The sequence below is a fragment of the Castanea sativa genome, chromosome 11, assembly GCF_040712315.1.
Source record: "Castanea sativa cultivar Marrone di Chiusa Pesio chromosome 11, ASM4071231v1".
Lineage (NCBI taxonomy): Eukaryota > Viridiplantae > Streptophyta > Magnoliopsida > Fagales > Fagaceae > Castanea > Castanea sativa.
Genome location: NC_134023.1, coordinates 22,800,957 through 22,817,129, shown reverse-complemented (window position 1 = coordinate 22,817,129; position 16,173 = coordinate 22,800,957). Strand labels below are relative to the sequence as shown.

At 40.9% G+C, this 16,173-nt stretch overlaps 1 pseudogene; it reads left to right on the top strand.

The window, feature by feature from the left end:
• Positions 1–8,540: 8,540 nt before the first annotated feature.
• On the top strand, positions 8,541–15,791 carry LOC142616242 (wall-associated receptor kinase-like 10; annotated as a pseudogene).
• Positions 15,792–16,173: the final 382 nt, after the last annotated feature.

Here is a 16,173-nt window from a genome sequence, read left to right as displayed (position 1 = left end):
CATAAAGAAGAAGAAAAAACCCTACGAAGGGTACCGGTGTGGTACCGGCCAAATACCCTTCGAAGGTCAAGTCAGGGAATTTTCACAACTCTAGAGTGCTAGAGATGGAGTGAATTATGCGTACCTTTCCATATAGAGATTCTGTTGGCGGAGAGCTGGAGTACCAGAGTTTGAGGGTTTTGGGTTTTTATAGTAGTGTAGAACTGACTTTGGTTTCTTGGTGGAGAGGAATATTTCCTTGTAAAGAAGATCCTCATAAATGCACTTATTTTACGGGATCCTTTCTATATAGAGATTTTGTTCACTAGGGTTAATCGTGGAGCACAAGTCATATCCATTTGAAGTTCCTTGAGGACCAATTAAACTAGGTGGGCGCCACGTGGCCTTGCCACCGTCCACTTGGTACCCGTCCACTTCATTGTCCGTCCACCGTAGGTGATCCATCCACCTACAATATGCATCATGTTGCTTCACTTCTTTGTCCGTCAACCTAGTGTAGTCGCCTGTGATAGATTCTGTAAAATCTAACCATCTACCTTACTATGCACATATTTATCATCCATGAGCTTTACGATTTTTACATGTTTTTTGCACATTCACAATGCTTTCTAGGTACACCTCTCAGGGAAATATAGAAATAAGATACATGTAAGTTATTAAAATAATTTAATCACAATATAATAACAAAACAAGTTACGAATGTGGTTATGAGTTACTAATATTTTTGTAATAAAAATTTGAGTTAATTGGGATAACATTTCATGATAAATTTTGCAAAAGCAAAATTATGTATATCACTATTTATTTGTTTTTATTAAAATACACCAACTTATTCTTAATTTCTAACCTGAATTAATCTAAAGTAAACTATAAATTAATTATTTCCAATTATAATAATCGTATTCTGAAAAAATATAGTATAATACTCTAATTTATAATATAATAAATATTATACGTCCTTATTTCTATAGTTGGACAATTCTCTTTTCTTTTTCTTTTTTCTTAGTTTTTTTTAATGTCAACCTGTCCACGTCCTTCACTCTAATTAGCTTTTGATTGAGCCATCAACATTTTTCGGTTGTTTCTGTTTCTTTCTTTTTTTTTTAGAATACTAAATATTTTTATCACACACACGAGGTGAGGGGAAAAAGTCTTAAAGAAATTTACAGTTTCTGTTTATTTGTTTATTTTTTGTTGCTGAGTTTCTGTTCTGTTTATGTTTATGGTCTGCTTATGTTACCCCATGTTGGAGAAAGAATGCTTAAGAGTTAAGAGCCTATACAATTCTAGTACTGATGATGTCGAAAATATCACCAATAAGTTGCGTGCACTCTCCAACTCGAATCAAACCTGCAAACAGAAAACAAAGAGACCTAAGAGAGAGAGAGCACCGGTGTGGTGCCGGCCAAAAACCCTTCGAAGGTCAAGTTAGAATTTCTTTTCAACCCTAAAGTGCTAGAGTTGAGTCAAATGTGCGTACCTTGCTTTGTGACTGTTTTGGAGTATATATAGTAGCGTAGGGCCGAGATTCTCGCCTTGGTCAAGTAATCCTTTCCTTCTAGGAGAGTCACTCGTGAAAATCTGTATCTCTTAGAGTTCTTTTCCTTATATAAATTATCAATCAAGGCCTAACGTGTAGCGCAAGAATTCTTCATATACATGTTGGCGTGAATTACAATCAAGGCCACGTCAACCCTAATCATATAATATGACTTGAGGTAGCCCGGAGAAGGACGGGGGAAATTATGTGCGTCCATTCTACCTGTCCGTCCACAGCGCATCCGTCCACCTTGGTCATATCACCCGTCATGCTTGTTTTATCCCCATCAGTTGCCCCCTCATTCCATGATACCGTCATCTCTCCAAAGCGGTCTCATGGAATGACGGTTATAATTTCTGACGGACAGGCTGGAATGCTGTCATAAATGCTCAGGGACACGTGGAGGAATTCTAATGGTTGTTTGCTGGAATCGAGGCGTCCCCTCGTCCACCGCGCTGTTCCCCTTATATATATACCACCCACTGTATTCACTTTTACACTTGTTAGAGAATTTTCTGATCAGAGCGTAACCGTCAACCCTTTTCAGAGAGCAACCGTCTCCTTTGGAAGCCGGAAAAAAACGTGGTGATAACTTCTCCGTCGTGCGTGTCTCGCCGTCTACTTGTAAGTTATTCTTATACAGCGTTTCATTCCTTATTTCCCTTGTTGGTCCCGTCGTCGGTATAAATCTAGAGCCTTAGGCTTCCTTTACCCGTCATATGTAGGTGTCAGATGTCTAGTGAGGCGTCAAGTAGTCAATCTTATGCCCGCGAGGGAGCGGGTTACGAAGAGGTGTTCTCATCAGGTCAAGCAGACCGAGACACCTCCAGTGGGGAGAGGGAACCGTCAGCTAGCTCTCCTTCCCATGGGGAAGATGAAGGGCAAGATATGGACGGGTCAGAGTATGACTCGACTGACAACCTGGACGGTGTCGACCCCCCGGTCCAATCCGTCATTGGTCCTGATGGCTTCAGGGAGTTCGTCCTGCTCCCTTTATGGACGGTGAATGACTTTGTGTCAACCATCAAGTCAGCGCACTTCAACACGTTGAGGCACAAATACCAAATACCCGACACCATATCCATCCGTCTACCATTCAAATCAGAAAAATGCTATTACTACGGTCTTGAAGATGTCGGTGTCTACGAGCAGATGCTAAAAGTGGGTCTCCGATTTCCCCTAAGTGCATTGCACCGTCGTCTCCTCCAGTACCTGGGTCTGGCCGTCACCCAGATATCTCCGAACGCATGGAGGGTTTTCCTAAGCGTCGAGGTACTGTACGGCGTTATGTCGGACGGAGCTAGACGGTTGACAGTGGAAGAATTCTTTCATTGTTACCGTCCGTCCGAAATTACAAAGTCAAGGGGGATGTACAGCTTTGTGCCGAGGAGTCCGGTACTTAGGCTAGTATCTGAGACCCCAGACTCCAACCGTAACTGGAAGGGTGGTTACTTCTTCCTTCGAGGAGATAACTGGATGTGTCATCCAGGCGACGACGACTACATGCCGGTTGATAAAACGTGGGGTATAATGCCTCCGTCTGGTACGAGTCCGTCTACTCATTAACCGTCATTCATTTTCATGGATTCTTTCTTAACCCTTTTTTTTTTTTTTTTTTCACAGCGAGGGACCGTCCACCTATCTCAACTGAACAGTTCGATTTTCTGGAGAAAATTTTCCAAAAGACAAAGTTGTTTGAACAGACTTGGTTGAAGCTCGTCATATTGGATACGTTACATTGGTATTGTGACGGTCCTGAACCTACATCCGTCGCCAGACGATACGACTCAGGTGTTCGCAAACGTAAGTTCTGGAATCCTTCCGTCGATAATCTGTTTATGTTATTCCTTTGTTGACCGTCTTCTTTTGTAGAAATGGATGACGCTAGGAGATGGGCTATCATTAAACAGCAAGCAGCAAAAAAGAAGCAGGGGGGCGATGCCTCAAAGGTGGATCCGTCACAGACGGCTCCTAAAAGGCCATCTACTGAGAGGTGGGACCGTCACTCCAAGAAGCAAAAACTTGTGACGGGTCTACCTGCCGGTCAGGGGTCCGGCACGGCCAAACCAGCTCCTAAGCTAGGGATTGGCAAGGGTAAGGGTTTGATGACCAACCCCGACCCCGTGAAGGAGAAGCCCCCCGTCCTGCTTCGTGAAGATCCCCAATACGCTCTCCGTCGTATTGGCTCCATCATAACCGATGAAGATTATGAAGACCTGGGGAACCATGCCACTGAGACCATGGGGGAGACATGTCTGTACAGCTTAGCCCAGGTTAGTTACTGTCATAGGCCCATTCCGTCATTTTAGCTTTGTTTCGTTCTTATCCGTCCTGAATTTATTTCTATTCGAACCGTTGCAGGGTGTATTAATGGCCAAGGGCCTGTCAGACCGTTGCTTGGCCCAAGAAAGAGCCCTTGAACGGGTACGTGCTAAGGCAAAGGCGACGGCGGAAGAACTGGACGAGTTGAAGCTATGGAGGGTCCGTCATGAGAAGAAGCTGGCGCTCTCCGAGCAGGCTCGCGAGAACTTAGAGAAGGAGGTGAGGCTGCTCAGGAAGACGGTGAAAGCCCATGACGACAATATTCTTCAAGCAAAAATTGATGCTGTCAGAGAGTACCGAGATTCCGACGCCCTTCTGACGGAGCTTGGTTCCTCCTTTAGCGACGGGTTCGATGACTGCATCCGTCAGGTGAAGGCGTCATTCCCTGACTTGGACTTAGCTCACATAACCATAGATGTTGAGGCCCGAACCCCTGCTCACCCCGTTGACTCTGAAGGGACAAAGGAACTCTTTGGCGAGGTTCCAGGTGATGACGGGGTCGCTAAAGCTACAGAAGAAACGACCATTGCTGACTCTTTTCAGCCGTTGCTTGAAGGCCCTGATGAACCCGTCACAATTAAAGATTAATGTAATTTGTAGCGATCGAGGACAATTTCACTTTCTGTACTTGTTCAACTTTTTGTGATTGAACTGCACTGTATTATTGATACTTCTTGGGTAATCCGTTTATATTTTAACCCGTCGTTTTATGCTTTGCATGATATCTTCAGTATGTCTATCCATTCACTTTGATTGAATTTTGCTTTTTATTTTGCTTATTTATTTAGCTCTTCAGTGGATCCGTCCACTATATAAACAGAAGGTTTTTGTCCTTCTGTATGTCCCGTCCACTTTGTAGAATTTGTTGGGATGGTCCGTCCACTTTGTAGACTTGTATGTTTTTATTCTTTTAATTATCCGTCCACTTTGGTGGACGTAGGTTTTTCATCCTTTGGATGATCCGTCCACTTTATGGATTTGTAGGCTTTTCATCCTTTGGATGATCCGTCCACTTTTTGGACCTGTAGGTTTCTCATCCTTTGGATGATCCGTCCACTTTGTGGACTTGTAGGTTTCTCATCCTTTGGATGATCCGTCCACTTTGTGGAATTTGTAGGTTTCTCATCCTTTGGATGATCCGTCCACTTTGTGGACCTGTAGGTTTCTCATCCTTTGGATGATCCGTCCACTTTGTGGACTTGTAGGTTTCTCATCCTTTGGATGATCCGTCCACTTTGTGGACCTGTAGGTTTCTCATCCTTTGGATGATCCGTCCACTTTGTGGACTTGTAGGTTTCTCATCCTTTGGATGATCACTCCACTTTTGCGCTTTTCACCAACATATCATCTACGTAGACTTGGACGTTCCGACCAATTTGGTGCGCGAACATTTTGTTCATTAATCGCTGGTATGTGGCTCCTGCATTCTTGAGCCCGAATGACATCACTTTGTAGCAAAAAAGCGCTTGGCTTGTCACAAATGATGTTTTCTCTTGATTTGTTTTCTTCAACTTAATCTAATTATACCTTGGCTTGTCACAAATGAAGCTCAACAACTCATGTCTTGCGATGGAGTCCACTAAGGCGTCAATGCGTGGGAGCAGGTAACTGTCTTTAGGGCACGCTCTATTCAGATCCGTGAAGTCAACGCACATTCTCCACTTCCCATTTGACTTTTTGACCATTACCACATTTGCCAGCCAGTCTGGGTAGTACACCTCACGTATGAAGTTCGCTTCCAGTAGCTTCCGCACTTCCTCTGCTGCGGCTCGATCCCTTTCGGGGGCAAACACGCGCTTCTTTTGTCGCATTGGAGAGAATGAGGGTGACACGTTCAATTTATGGACTATGACTGACGGATCTATCCCTGGCATGTCGTCATGGCTCCACGCAAACACGTCTTGGTTCTCTTTGAGGAACAGTAGGAGCGCATGTCGAACCGTTTGGTCGACCGAGGTTCCTATCCTGGTGGTCTGGTCGAGCCTCGAATCGTCCAGTTGTACCTCTTCCAATTTCTCCACGGGTTCTGCCACTGCTCTCTGTTCTTCGATGTTCATTGCCTGTACATGGTCATCCATCTCCATCATGGCTACGTAACATTCCCGCCCAGCCACCTGATTTCCGCGCAGTTTTCCAACTCCATGTTTAGTGGGAAACTTGATCATCAGATGGTAGGTAGAAGTGACGGCCTTCCATGCGTTGAGAGTGGGTCGTCCGAGTATGGCATTATACGCTGAGGAGCAATCAACCACTAGAAAGGAAACATCCTTGGTTATTTGTTGCGGGTAGTCTCCTACTGTCACCGCCAATGTGACGGATCCTAAAGGATGGACCCGGGTTCCCCCAAAGCCAACGAGCGGTGTGCATGCCGGGATCAGGCGCTCTTTTGCAATCCCCATCTGCTGGAACGCGGGGTAGTAGAGGATGTCTGCTGAGCTCCCGTTGTCCACTAGAACTCGGTGGACGTTGAAGTCTACTACCTGTATACTAACCACAAGCGCGTCGTCATGGGGGTGGTGAAGGCGTCGGGCCTCTTCTTCAGAAAACTCGATACTGGAGCCGTTCCGTCGTATTCTTTCTAGTGAAGAGCCCGTCAACTGGACACTTTGCACCGTCCGTAAATAGCTTTTTCTGGCCTTTTTAGACTACCCCGCTGAAGTACTGCCCCCTATTATCATCCGTATGTCTGCTACCGGTGGTCTGGGTCGTTTGTTTTCCCATCTAGGATTCTGCTCCTGGGGTTGATCCGTTCTCTCCTTCCTCACGAACCTCTGCAACCTTCCTTGCCTAATAAGGGCTTCGATCTGTTGCTTCAGGTCATAACAGTCCGTCGTATCATGACCGTGGTCACGATGAAAACGACAGTATCTATCTCCTGGCCTCTTGTTTGGATCTCCCTTTAACTTGCCCGGGAACGTCAAGGTTCCTTCATCTTTGATTTGCATTAACACCTGGTCAATTGGGGCTGTGAGGGGGGTGAAACTTGTAAACCTCCCCGAAGGTGGTTTGGATCTCTGGTCTTCTCGTCGACCTCTGGTCCTTGCCATTTTTCGTCCATTATCTGGTTTCGTATCTTCCTGTCTTTCCCTTTTTCTTGGTTTATAGTCGTCTCTGGCCAGCAAGGCATCCTCCGCGTTCATATACTTCGTCGCCCTGTAATATACATCGGACATAGTCTTTGGGTCATTCTTGCATAGAGAGAACAAGAACTTACCCTCTTGTAGCCCGTTCGTGAATGCTGCCACAAGTATCTTGTCATCTGCTTCGTCTATCGAGAGGGATTCCTTGTTAAAGCGGGCTATATAAGACCTTAACGTCTCGTCTTCTTGTTGCTTAATGCCCAGTATACACGCAATAGGCCTCTTGTGTCGATGACTTCCAATAAAGTGTGATACGAACTGTGCGCCCAGTTCCTTAAAAGTGCCAATAGAATTAGGCGTCAGCCTGCTGTACCAATCCCTCGCAGGCCCCTTCAAGGTGGTGAGAAAAGCCCTGCACATGATTTCATCTGGTACACCCTGAAGATGCATTAGGGTTCTAAAAGACTCCAGGTGATCCAACGGGTCTTTAGATTCGTCGTAGTTTTCCACATGGGGCATGCGAAACTTTGGAGGAACGGGGCATGAATTTACCAACGGTGTGAAAGGCGAATCCGTTCTATGGACTAGGTCGTCCAGGTTGCTGGATACCCGTCCTCTAAGGGCGTTCATCATCACATCCATGTGTTCCCTCATCTCCTGCATCTCGGCTGTGATATGCGGTGGTAGGGAGTCCGAGGCAGATGGCGGGTTTGTCTCTGGTCTCTCTGGCCTTGTTGGTGCGGTGCTACCTTCAGGCCTGATTGCATTCCTCCCCTCCGGGCTCGCGACTTCCTGGTCCTCCCCTGGTGCACTTTGGTGGGCAGTCATTTGCCGTAGTTGCTCTTCTAAATCGTGATTCTGTTTAGTGAGGCACTCAACAGCAGCAGCAAGCGTCTGAACTTGCCTTTCTAGCGCTGTAGCATGCGGTTCTTCGCCTTGATTGTTGACTGTCGCCATTGATCTGGTGAGTACCATGCAACTTTTTGTCCTTGGAATAGAGCAAAGGCTGAATTAGTTTTCCCTTTACTCTCGAGATTCCCACAGACGGCGCCAAATGATGATGTCGAAAATATCACCAATAAGTTGCGTGCACTCTCCAACTCGAATCAAACCTGCAAACAGAAAACAAAGAGACCTAAGAGAGAGAGAGCACGGGTGTGGTGCCGGCCAAAAACCCTCCGAAGGTCAAGTTAGAATTTCTTTTCAACCCTAAAGTGCTAGAGTTGAGTCAAATGTGCGTACCTTGCTTTGTGAGGGTTTTGGAGTATATATAGTAGCGTAGGGCCGAGATTCTCGCCTTGGTCAAGTAATCCTTTCCTTCTAGGAGAGTCACTCGTGAAAATCTGTATCTCTTAGAGTTCTTTCCCTTATATAAATTATCAATCAAGGCCTAACGTGTAGCGCAAGAGTTCTTCATATACATGTTGGTGTGAATTACAATCAAGGACACGTCAGCCCTAATCATATAATATGACTTGAGGTAGCCCGGAGAAGGACGGGGGAAATTATGTGCATCCATTCTACCTGTCCGTCCACAGCGCATCCGTCCACCTTGGTCATATCACCCGTCATGCTTGTTTTATCCCCATCAAGTACTAATGATTGCCCTAATTAACATATCAGTTTGTGGGAATACAGTAGGCAGTTACAATTGCTACAGGCGAAAGTCTCTACCAAAGATAGCCATTATAGGTATGTTCTTTTTTCTTTTTTAAATGCGCTGTAGGCATGCCTAAATTTTGGAAAATGAATTAAGTAAAAATAATAACAAGATCATGATAATGTCACTTAAGAGGTGCTATAGCTTAAGGTTCATGACATTTAAGAGGAACTGAACAACTGTCATCGATCGTAACTCCATGGTGATAAATTCTTTCTAATTTCCATTTAATTCTCGTAGAATTCTTTTTATTTTTTAGTTAATTTTTTTTTAATGGAATTGTGGATTTTCTCTATGAGTCAATATGCATCTATCTATACTTCTCTTTTTATTTGGCAAATAGATCTGTACTTTTAGTTTATTGGCTTTTCTCAACTCAATATAGATCATGACAGGGAATGACTTGATCAAACCTTTCCGAGCTAGATCATGGATATATAAACTTTTAGTTTACTAAAGTACATGCCCGTGTAGAAGATGAAGAATCTATTAGCTTTTAATTTTTTTTGTTCTTTTAGTAATCTATAACTAAAGGATAAAATTATGCATCCTATGAATTGATAGTTTCATACTTTTAGTTGAATTGCATTACTCATCACTCTTCCATGTTTTTCTAATTAAAATTTCACTAAAATCACAATATTGTCTGTTATCAAAGATTAGAAATCTATGGAGAAAAGACAAGTTTTCCTTATAAAGCTGTATAATTCTTAATTCATTTAATTTAGATTTTTGAATCAATTACTATATACAATTTTAAAGTAAGCTTTACTGTTATATTAAGATTACGAGAGACGTGAGTCCCAGTTAGCTCAACTAGTAAAATCTCTGATGGCTAAATAAGAGATTTGGGGTTCAATCCTTGCCTATACCAAAAAATGATTGTTGTCTTGGTCTGATAATAAAGAGTTATCATTAGAAGTGGACGCCATAGGTTGAAACTCTCTCTCAAAAAAAAAATACGAGAGGATCCCATAAAAAATAAGTTTACGAGAGGACATCAAAAGCCTTGTAGTTAAACTTGATTGACACTTTTTGGTGTCTCCAACTGAATAGTTAATATAACATACATGCATACTACTAAATTCAAAAGACTTAAGCATATGAATTTGTGTCCAATTATGTTATATTAATCACTCTCTCTTGCTATTTTTATTCTATGTAGGACTTAACTAACACATGTATTTCCAATAATCTTCCCCTCACGTGTGAATCTCTATCTCTCTATGGGTTTTAACCAAGTCCTACTTGCTCCCATTTGCCATGGGCTTTTTCCATCACCAGCACGTCATCCATGGGCCTTTCATATGTCATCCATAAGTACCACGTGTCAACCCCCCACACTCATCCATCGAAACTAGCCTTTACATTCATATCCATTGAAACCATGCACTTCACCATAATCAAGCACCATTGGAATACTCTTTTGTGAGTCTTTGCTCTTCTATGGGCTTTGACGGATGGCATACGAAAGGCTCATTGTGGGCGCAAGTGCTCACACCCACTGTGCTTTGATCTTTTGTTTAACTCACCTTGCTATGCACAATTTCCACGCTCTAGTGAGTATGCCTTAGTCGAGTGGATTGGTGACGAAGAGTTCATGGAATCACCACCTAGATTAGGTCTAGGAGCCATGTATATGCCCCTTACAAAGGGCCTGATCTATCAGAGTTTGTGTTCGGTGTTAAGATACAAAGATGAAAAGGTGTTAGGCACTCAAGTTTGCCCTACCCATGGGTTGGCCTCCACTTATTGTGTTTTGTATCCTAATTCTATCAAATGGTCCTCTAATAAACTATCCTACACACACACATGCACGCGCGCACACGCACACACACACCTCTCTCTCTCTCTCTCTCTCTCACACACACACACACACACACACACACACACACATATTAATCCTACCTTAACATACATACCCCTGGATTAATCTCAGCATGGCATATCATATACATCTCATATTCATCATCCATCTCATCATATGGCATCTAATCACATCCTAACATACATTTAGACATGGCATTCATCACATCCATATGCATAACCTAACATTCATATCTAAGCATTTCATGTTCTTTCTCATGGCATAACACATCACATAACACAAGGGGAGCAAGCATGTCATTATCTCAAGGCGGTAACAAGGCAACGAGCATATCATCCTTAAAGCATCATACTCACAAATGTTCAACATATTCATTTCATGTTTATCAAACATATCATATTCATCATCAAGTTCATATGCATGTTCATATTGTAATGTGTGTCTTACCTTTACTTATCTCACCGCATCACAACACCTATACATCAAATGCATGATAATGTTCTTAGGTATGTTCATGTCTTTATCCAAGCATAGTCTGTAATTCGATTTAAGAAAGCATTAAAAACATGTTAACCTACAAACTACTAACCTAATCAAGCATAAAAGACTTAAATAGAACCTAAACATGTACATAAACTAAGAAAATCAGAAAGAAAATTAAATAACAAACAAATCTAGGTTTCTGGGTTAAACATGTGTGCGCATGTGCATGCATCCTTGTCCAAAAACACATAGCAGACAACACATAAAGACTACATCCTATCTAACCTATCATGCTTCAAATTATTAAAGTAGGAAACCTAAGCTACACAAAAGGATATTAAGGCTAGAAAAAAAAAATTAAAGAACTTGAAAGAAATGAAAAGAAAAGGAAGAACTATATCTCAAACAAAGACCTCATGGAGCTTTGACTTTGAATGTTTCCCTTAGTCAATCTACAAAACAAATACCTAGAAAGGGTTAGTAAGTTTAGTTAGTGGGCTTAGACCCGAATAGGTCCAAACCAAGAAATTTAAATTTAGGATTTTTTTTGAAGTAAAAAGCTTCTCTTTAACTCACTTTTTTGGAGTAGATTCGGGGTGTTTTTGGAAAAAGGGTCGTGGGGCCTTTTTTATAGTGTTCAAAGAGGGGTGCATGTCTTTTCCTAGCTAATGTGGTATTAACTCTATACGCATTTTGTATCAAAAATTTTCCATACATATCATTTCTGAAACCCTAATGGGTGCGTCTGCATGCTCAAGGATGCGTACGCAGGGCTGAAGCATGTGTGCATAGGTAGAGAGCCTACATAAGCATGCCTAGGGTTTATGTAAGGTTTTTCTCTTCCTAAACATCCTTCAAGTTAAAGGGTTTCTTTAGCCAGGCCCTAGACCAATCCTAGACCCTTCTAATGATGTTGTCATTGGAGAATGAGGGCTCAAGTTATAAGGGGTACAAAATGAGGTGTCTACACTCATGAATGATGTTCTGTTTATGGAAATAGGGCATAGGCTATGGAAGAGCAAATACGGCTTGGTCAAAGCCCACAAAAAGGCAAAGATTCACACATAAGGGGGAGACTGTTAGGAATATATGCATGTGACCAAAGTTCTACATTGAATAGGAATGTCAAGAAGGAGTAGTGGTTAATATAACATAGTTAGGCCCAAACTTAAAGGCTTTAAGTCTTTTGAGTTATGTGATGCCCTATATGTTATATTAACAACTCATTTTGATGCTCCCTAAGATTTTATCTTCCCAAAAAATACTTGTTTGTAAAAATAATTTGTAAGAATTTGTCAACTAGGTTTTTAAGCTCATTTAAGGCAAGACTACCTAGGGACATATTGCAAAATTAGATAAGGGAGAAACTTTTGTTGGGTGACAAAATGTCCCAAACTATGAACACCTTTACTATGCCATTTAAAACACAATACATCATTGTACTGTTACCTGAAAAAAAAAAAATCAAGTACAAATAAGTTAAATTTCCCTTTTCCTAAGAAATTAAGTAGGAGCTAACACTCATTTATTTAGGCTGTGGGATATTGTGAGAACATATTTGTTTGGACTACAAACTAAAATAACCGGATTGTTTGCACTATGATACCTCACAGGACTTCGCACCAAAAAGGAATAGGCTTGAGCACTGCCTATCTTAATATAACTTTAACTGCACAAAACAACCAAGTTTTGAGGAACAAAATATATAACTTTATTGATAATAAAATGGTTTACAAACAATGAACTAACCATTAAGATTAAAAGTGCCTAGATTACAAAAGATTAATTGATTAAGTTACAAGAGCCTACTCCTACAGTCCTACTCCTAAATAGGCACACGAGAGGCGATGAGGCACTTACAAGCATGGGGGATAACTATGCAATTGATCATGAATGGGTCTGGGTTTTAGTTGATGTGTGCATGTCCTTTTTTTTTTTTTAATCATTGAGGGGTGTGGTCTAGTGTTCTTGGGTGATGCGCAAGATGCGGTGAGTGTGCGGTCCAAGGTTCGAGTCTGAATATGGACTCACTTGAGTAGCCTCCCTTAGCAGCTCAAGGTTCACTAGTATCCCTCGTGGGGCTAGGAAGCTATGGCTCACCACAGCCCCTCTGCACCCCAACAGGGCCCCGGACCTAATGGGTAGGGTGCTACTATGATCACGCCCAGGTAAGATTACCACGTTGGTCGCACCCTACCCTTTTTTCGTTCATAAAAAAAAAAAAAAAAAAAAAAAAAAAAAAAGTGTGCATGTCCTTTTTTTATATATAGAAAAACCGACCTCTATTTATACTCAACTTTGACAGTTATCGCAATACGTTTGTTCTTCGAATAAATGTTTGCACACTATGTGCTCTTTATGTGCTTTAATTAGATGACTCTACGATTCATTCTATCGCACACTATGTGATCTTCATGTGCTTTAATTAGATGGCTCTACGATTCATTCTCATAAGCTTTTAAGTAATTGATGAACCACTGCACACTTTTAGTGTAATGGTCACTCTACAAGTATAAGTATTTGTAAGGTGTGGGGGGGTAAGGGCCGAGGTTTAAGTTTCCAGGAGGAAGCTTCATGCACATATACACTTAAATTATGTTAGAGTAGAAATTCTATCTTGTATAAAAAAAAAAAAATAATAATAATAATAATAATAATAATAAAAAAAAAGGTAATTGATGAAGTATAAATTAATCAATACCATGGTGACACTTTTTTTTTTTTTTTTGAGAAAGAACTTAAGGAACTTTATTAAACTTGAATTGCCAAATTGGCTACATCATGTTCTGCTACAGAGCGTAGGGAATAAGGAACTTCCTCCATCCATGGTGTATAATTAGAAACATGAATCGAAAATCTAGCTAGACTGTGTGCTAGTTTATTGCCGTCTCTTCTACAGTGAGAGTATAGCAATTTTGTGTATAAACCTGAAAAAATAAAGGCATCCTGTATGAGGGGCTCCACTGAAGCTAATGTTGCTCCGCCTGCCTTGAAAGAGTTCATGATCAACTCTGCATCACCTTCAAGAACAGCTTCAGTAAGGCCTAGTTCATGTCCAAATTCCAGAGCACGTGCAGCTGCAATTGCCTCGATCTCTGCTGGTTGAAGTGCTGGGGATATACTCTGGGCTAAGGACGCAGTGATGTCACCTTTGTGGGTACGGACAACCACGCCAATACCACTTCTGTTCTCATCCCTGAAAATTGCACCATCAAAATTGATTTTGACTAAGCTTGCATCTGGTGGCTTCCATTTTTCTTTTGGTTTTGGTGCTGCTGGACGAATTAGTGGCAGCGCAGTGTAGAATTCCGCTAGCTTCTCTTTTGCCTGCAACATGAGCTGATCCGAGGTACAACATGGTCTGTGGTTTAGGACTTGATTTCGCTGATGCCAAATTCCCCATGAAACCATCGCAAATACCATGGTGCCACTTAAACATATTTATTAAAACACACACACTTATGCTTGATAACCAGATGCCACGTGTGCCATTTCCTTACTTGCTGGCCTAACAATATTAATTGTAAAAAAAAAAAGTGAGAAAATAATTCAAAACGTGGGAAAAATGTTACCAATTCATCGTACTTTTGTTCAAATCTATTTTAAACTTATTCATATGTTTATATAACCCAATTTTAGGTTAATCTGATATTTCTATTTTATTTTTTTGTTGTTTGCAGTTATTTGTACAAGTTTTGGGGTATTGTTTCTACTCCTTATTACATGGTGGTTATACAAAGTGATAAAGAAAAGAAACAAAATCAAGCTCAAGAAAAAAAATTTCAAAAGGAATGGTGGTTTATTATTACAAGAACAATTATCTTCAAATGAAAATAATGTTCAGAAGACAAAATTATTCAGTTCAATGGAGTAAGAAAATGCATCTGACCGTTTTAACGAAAATAGAATTCTTGGTAAGGGTGGACAAGGTATAGTTTATAAAGGAATGTTAGTTGATGGAAGAATTGTGGCCATTAAAAAGTGCAACACAGTGGATGAGGGAAATCTTGAACAATCATTAATGAGATTATCATTCTTTCTCAAATCAATCACAAAAATGTGGTTAAACTACTTGGGTGTTGTTCTGAAACAAAAGTTCCTTTGTTAGTTTATGAGTTCATTCCCAATGGCACACTTTTTCAGTATCTCCACGAAGAAAATGAAGAGTTTCCATTGCTAACATAGGATATGCGCTTAAGAATTGCCACAGAAGTTGCGGGAGCTCTTTCTTACTTACACTCAGCAGCTTTACTACCCATTTACCATTGAGACATAAAATCATCAGACATACTCCTTGATGGCAAATATAGAGCAAAAGTAGCAAATTTCAGAACTTCAAAATCAATGACCATTGACCAAACTCATGTGACCACATTGGTATATGGTACATTTGGGTACTTGGATCCAGAATATACTTTCAAACAAGCCAATTTACAGAAAAGAGTGATGTTTATAGTTTTGGAGTAGTCCTTATTGAGCTTTAACAGGAGAAAAACCAGTTTCTTTAAAGAGATCACAAGAAGGTCGGAATCTTGCTACATATTTCATTCATTCATTAAAAAGAGAATCGTCTCTTGGATATATTGATACCCAAGTAATGAAGGATGGTAATAAAGATGACATCATGACAATTGCTAACCTTGCAAAAAGATGTTTGCACTTGAATGGAAAGAAACGACCTACGATGATAAAGACCATGATGGAGTTGGAGGGAGTTCAAAAAGCTTCTCATGCTCAACCAAATTTTGAAGAACTTGAATATGTCAAAAATGAAGAAATGGGGTTTTGGAATGACATTTTTATTTAAGTTCAAGTTTAGATACTATTGTCACTTCATCATAAGACGTTCTACCACTTATATACATCAAATCACTTTGATTAATAAACTATGTACTAGCTAATTTTGTTTCATGTTGTAAATATAATCTTAAAGACAACCAATTACACAGCTAATTCATGAGTGATGGACATTTTCTGCTTTGTGCGACTCATCACTTTACGTTGATGTACTACTCACTATCACACAAAAGTTGTAAAATTGAGTGTGAGAATGGTTGTGTCCGTAGGTGGGCACATGTTGTAAACTATTATAAATTCTCTTTGGGCATGTTTTTTTTTTTTTTTCTCAAAAACTAAATACATATTCTGCACCCGTTAAATAAATAATATATTTGATGTTTTGATCTACGTCCACACATTGGTATATAAAATAAGCAAAGCCTATCAATGGGGATTGGGGAGATGGATCAATCTCAAGAGT